We start from the raw sequence: 6,000 nt of genomic DNA on the forward strand, positions 1-6,000 counted from the left end.
TGTTCATTACCACTTTCAGTTTCAAGCATCGAAATAGAAATACTATTAGGATCATTAACAGGTTCAGAGGATTCTACAACATTTTTATGTTTCTTCTTCTTTTTCTTAGAAGGAGCATTAGGTTTAATTCGTTGAGAATCTTGTTCAACTCTTTTGGGATGCCCCTCGGGATATAGAGGATCCTGGGTAGAAACACCGCCTCTAGTTGTTACTTCATAAGCATGTTTTTCTTTAGAACTATTTTTTAACAAGTCATTTTGCACTTTAGTGAGTTGATCAATTTGAGTTTGAATCATATGAAAATGTTTAACAAGCATCTTAACATCATTAGAGGTTCTCTCCACAATATCATGCAAATTACTAATATCTTGAGAATTTTCCATTAAATGATTCTCTACTCTCATATTAAAATTTTCTTGCTTAACAATATAATTATCAAACTCATCTAAGCATTGAGCAGGAGGTTTTGAATACGGAATATCTTCCCTAGTAAAGCGTTGAAGAGAGTTTACCTCAATCATGGATGAAGGGGGAATTATCTTACATAAATCTTCTATGGGAGGTAAGTTCTTCACATCTTCGATTTAATACCTTTCTCCTTAAGAGATTTCTTGGCTTCCCTCATATCTTCATCATTTAATTTAATCAAACCCTCTTCTTCAATATCGGCGTCGGAGTTGGTTCGTGTGTAGTCCAATCATCATGATTCCGGCCTATCTTAGCCAATAATTCTTTAGCTTCGTCTCGGAGTTCTTTTCCCGAAAACACAACCAAGCACAACTATCCAAATATGCTCTAGACTCAATGGTTAGTCCACTATAAAATATATCAAGTAAATCATGCTTTTCCAAATCATGTCCAGGTCGAGCTCTGATAAGAGAGCAAAATCTTGCCCAAGCTTCAGGCAATTTCTCTCCATCTTCCTGATCAAAGCTATAAATTTTCTGCAAAGAAATATGTTGAGCACTAGCAGGAAAGTATTTCCGAAAGAAAACATCAAGCAAATCACTTGGACTATTAATAGAACCAGGAGGCAAACTATTATACCAAGTTTTAGCATCATCCTTTAATGAGAAAGGAAAAAATTTAGCAACAAAATAAGTACGCATCTTGACATCATCAGAAAACAAGCTACTCAAAGTAGAAAGTTCATTCATGTGTTCTACAACACTTTCTTTTTCAGTACCACAAAAGGGTGTTTTCTCAACAATAGCTATATGAGATAGATCAAGAGAAAAATCATAATATTTATCCTTAATGTTTATAGGAGATGTGGCAAATTTAGGATCAGGAGATAGCTTATATCTAACAGTATGTTGTGCAAGAAACTTTTTAATTTTTCTTGCATCAGCAGTAGCATTGCATCTATCAATAAAATCATCATCAAGTTCCACATAATCCTCATCAGGATCATCACTAGAATATTCAACAGACTCAGGTGAATTAACAGGTGTAGCAGTATTTTCATTAAGAGTTTCAGTGTTTTCAATTTGTCTAGACCTAGCAATTGTAGCATCTAGAAAAGATCCCAATGAACCACTATCATCAAGCACAGCAGAAACATCATCAATATTATAAGAGTTTTCGGATTCAGTGAAGTACCAAGCAAGTGAAGCTTGTGGTGGTGAAACAAGTTGACTTATCACAGTATGGTGAATCAAGAGCAACAGAGGTACTCAGAGTTGTACCTTTTCTTGTAGTGGATGGTAATATGGCGACTTTAGGATCGCGAGATTTACCCATGATGGAGAACTTGCAGCGAACAATATCAATCCAAGTGAACTTCCAAATAAAGCTATGCTCCCCGGTAACGGCGCCAGAAAATAGTCTTGATGACCCACAAGTATAGGGGATCACAACAGTCTTCGCGGGAAGTAAAACCCAATTTATTGAGTCGACACAAGGGGAGCTAAAGAATACTTGAAAGCCTTCACAGCGGAGTTGTCAATTCAGCTGCACCTGGAAACAGACTTGCTCGCAAGAGTTTATCAGTAGCAACAGTTTTATAGCAGTAGCAGTAGTGAAATAACAACAGCAGTGGAACAAAGACAGCAGTAGTGATTATAGTAAACAATAGGATTAAAATACTGTAGGCACAGGGATGGATGACGGGCGTTGCATGGATGAGAGAAACTCATGTAACAATCAAAGCAAGGCATTTGCAGATAATAATAAAGCGGTGTCCAACTACTAAGCAATCCATAGGCATGTGTTCTGTATTTAGTCGTACGTGCTCGCAATGAGAAACTTGCACAACATATTTTGTCCTACCAGCCGGTGGCAGCCGGGCCTCTAGGGAATCTACTGGAAATTAAGGTACTCCTTTTAATAGAGCACCGGAGCAAAGCATTAACACTCCATGAACACATGTGATCCTCACATCACCGCCTTCCCCTCCGGTTGTCCCAATTTCTGTCACTTTGGGGTCTCGGTTTCCGGACAGCGACATGTGTATACAACTTGCAGGTAAGATCATAAAACAATGCATATCATCATGAAACAATAACATGTTCAGATCTGAGATCATGGCACTCGGGCCCTAGTGACAAGCATTAAGCATAACAAGTTGCAACAATATCATCAAAGTACCAATTACGGACACTAGGAACTATGCCCTAACAATCTTATGCTATTACATGACCAATCTCATCCAATCCCTACCATCCCCTTCAGCCTACAGCGGGGGAATTACTCACACATGGATGGGGGAAACATTGATGGTCGATGGAGAGGCGTCGGTGGTGATGATGGCGATGATATCCTCCAATACCCCGTCCCGGCGGAGTGCCAGAACGGAGTTTCTGGTCCCGAGATGGAGTTTCGCGACGGTGGCGGTGTACTGGATGGTTTCTGGCGACTTCGACTTCTCTCCTTGCATTTTTAGATCGAAACCCTTAAGTAGTCCAGAGGGGGCGTCAGAGGCTGGCCGAGGGGGCCACACGCTAGGGCGGCGTGCCCCCCCTCTAGGCCGCGCCGGCCTGTTGTCTGGGGGGCCTGGGCCTCCCCGTGCCTGCCCTTCCGGCTCCGTGATTCTTCTCGGAAAAATAGGCCCTTCGACATAATTTCCGGGGATTTTCCCTGAAAGTTGAATTTTCGCACAAAAACGAGACACCAGAGCAATTCTGCTGAAAACAGCGTTAGTCCGTGTTAGTTGTATCCAAAATACACAAATTAGAGGCAAAACAATAGCAAAAGTGTTCGGGAAAGTAGATACGTTTTGGACGTATCAGCGTTCCATCTTGTTACTGTCAAGATCATCATCATCGAGCTCAAGAGGAACACGCAAGGTTAAGGTTTTCTCTTGATAGGGTTTCTTTCTTACCGGTCTCATGTTGTAGTTGGAGATCGATTATAGTTTAGTTGCCGTACTATCAAGAGGGCTCTCGAGTGAGTAACTCGATCGTATTATTCGGAGAGCTCAAACCTTTGCATCCTTGCATCACTTTATTGGTTGTTATTTAGATCTTATCCATGTGATGTTTTACATCTTGTGCTTATTCTCATGACAAGCTCTAATTTATCGAGAATGGTTTTTGGACGGAAAACTTGTTGCATTTTTGAGGTTGGAGGTTTTACCGGTTTGTCTTTTATAGATATGTCAAACCTTTTATCATTTGTTTCTATCATCCCTTGTTGTACTATGAGGGTTCCCTGCATTATCTTATAGATCTCTTTACTAGCTTCAAAACGAGCCCAAGATCATCAAAATCGGTGTCCGGATGCTCAAGTTATGGTCTTTCTCGTTTTGATGTTGCTGCTAGTTTTCCCTAGGCCGGATAATCCGGGGCCGGATATTTGCAATATCCCCCTGAAAAATGCTAAGGACTAAGCGGCCGAGCCCCCGGTATACCCTACGGATATTTGGCCGGATATTTTGCTTGGCACCGGATAATCCGGGGGGCGGGGGTGGATATTTCGGCCCTTACTCAAGCCAGATTATCCGAACCATGGTATTCCCCAATGGCTTGATTTTCTGGGGGATATAAATACCCCTTCTTCCTCCTTGGGCGGTAGCTTCTCTCACTCTCTCTCTTCTCCATTGTTGACCTTGAGAAGCTTGCTCTATCTCTCAATCCCTCCATGATGCTCGCCCCCATTTGAGGAAAAAGAGAGAGGAGATCTTGATCTACATTTCTACCAATCGAATCCCTATCTTAGTGAATGGAATCCTCTAGATCTTGATCTTAGAGTTCTATGTGAATTTCCTTATTTCTTCCTCTCTTCTTCCTCCACAAGATTTTCTAGCTTTGGTGAAATTTGAGAGTGAAGGATTTTCCATTGCATTTGGTGCATCGGTTTGAGTTCTCCACGATGATTCGTGGTGGTGAAAGCAAGAAGATTGTTGCTCTTAGGTTCTTGGAACCCTAGATGGATTCTAGACCTTTGTGGTGATTTGTTGGGAACCTCCAATTAAGTTATGGACGTGTTCCCCAACCTTTGTGTAAGGCCCGGTTTCCGCCTCGAAGGAAATCCCTTAGTGGAACAGTGACCTAGGCCTTTGTGGCAAGGGTCACCGGAGAATAAGGTGAGGCGCCTTCGTGGCGCTCGGTGTATGGTGTGACTACCGCATATTTGGGTGAGGCATCTATGGCGTTGGTGTGCATCGAGCAACCACACCTGAACATGAGGCCTCTTGTGGCGTTCGGGAGTACTAAGCCACCGCACCTCTCCAACGAAGATTAGCACTCGCAAGAGTGTGAACTTCAGGATAAATCATCGTCTCCCGTGTGTCTCGATTATCTCTATACCCCGAGCATTTTACTTATGCACTTTACTTTGTGATAGCCATCGTGCTTGAAGTTATATATATTGCTTAGCATAACTTGTTGGTGCACATAGATGAACCTTAATATATAGGCTTTGGACTTGACAAAGTAAACGCTAGTTTATTCCGCATTTGTTAAGACGATCTCGTAAAAGTTTTAAACCGCCTATTCACCACCCTCTAGGCGACATCTGTTTCCTTTCAGTAACATCCCAACTTTTTTTAATAAATAAAGGAGCGATCATGTGTATTTCATGCATCTAGTTTGTATTTGAGCAAAATTTGCATCAAACCCTAATGTGCAAATTCTTCTCTATTTTTAATTGCTTTCAAAATCTCTCAAGTTTTTACAAGATAAGCATCATGGTTTTTTTGTTATTCAATGAGCCCATGTGTGCTTTGAAATATCTCTGAAAAGTTTGAGTTTTCAAACCACATTCAAATAGATTCAAATTTGAATTTGATTTGGGAAATAAAAACCAGAAAAAAGGAAAAGAGAGAGAGAGCTCTCTTCTCTCTCTCCTCGGCTCAGCCCACTTTTCCCTCTCTTTCTCCTCTCCCTGGACGAAGCCCAGCTCAGCCCAACCAGCAGCCCATCGGCCTAACATTTCCCGCAGGTTTTTTTTCGCAAAAGCGTCTTCGTCCCCGCGCCTCCAAGCTCCTCGCTGGCAGCCTCGCCGACCACCCGATGCACCAACCGCGTGGAGATCCTCCGCCACCACCCAGGGACCCTAGGTCTCCTAGTTCCCCCTCTCTCGCACTCCCGCGCCAGAGAACCCTAACCTTAACCCTCGTAGATGCTTGATACGCGTACAACACGCGTCCGTTGGGAACCCCAAGAGGAAGGTGTGATGCGTACAGCGGCAAGTTTTCCCGCAGTATGAAACCAAGGTTTAATCGAACCAGTAGGAGCCAAGAAGCACGTTGAAGGTTGATGGCGGCGAGATGTAGTGCGGCGCAACACCAGGGATTCCGGCGCCAACGTGGAACCTGCACAACACAAACCAAGTACTTTGCCCCAACGAAACAACGAGGTTGTCAATCTCACCGGCTTGCTGTAACAAAGGATTAGATGTATAGTGTGGATGATGATTGTTTGCAGAAAACAGTAGAACAGTATTACAGTAGATTGTATTTCAGTATAGAGAATTGGACCGGGGTCCAGAGTTCACTAGAGGTGTCTCTCCCATAAGATAAACAGCATGTTGGGTGAACAAATTACAGTTGGGCAATTG

The sequence above is a fragment of the Lolium rigidum genome, chromosome 6, assembly GCF_022539505.1.
Source record: "Lolium rigidum isolate FL_2022 chromosome 6, APGP_CSIRO_Lrig_0.1, whole genome shotgun sequence".
Taxonomy (NCBI): domain Eukaryota; kingdom Viridiplantae; phylum Streptophyta; class Magnoliopsida; order Poales; family Poaceae; genus Lolium; species Lolium rigidum.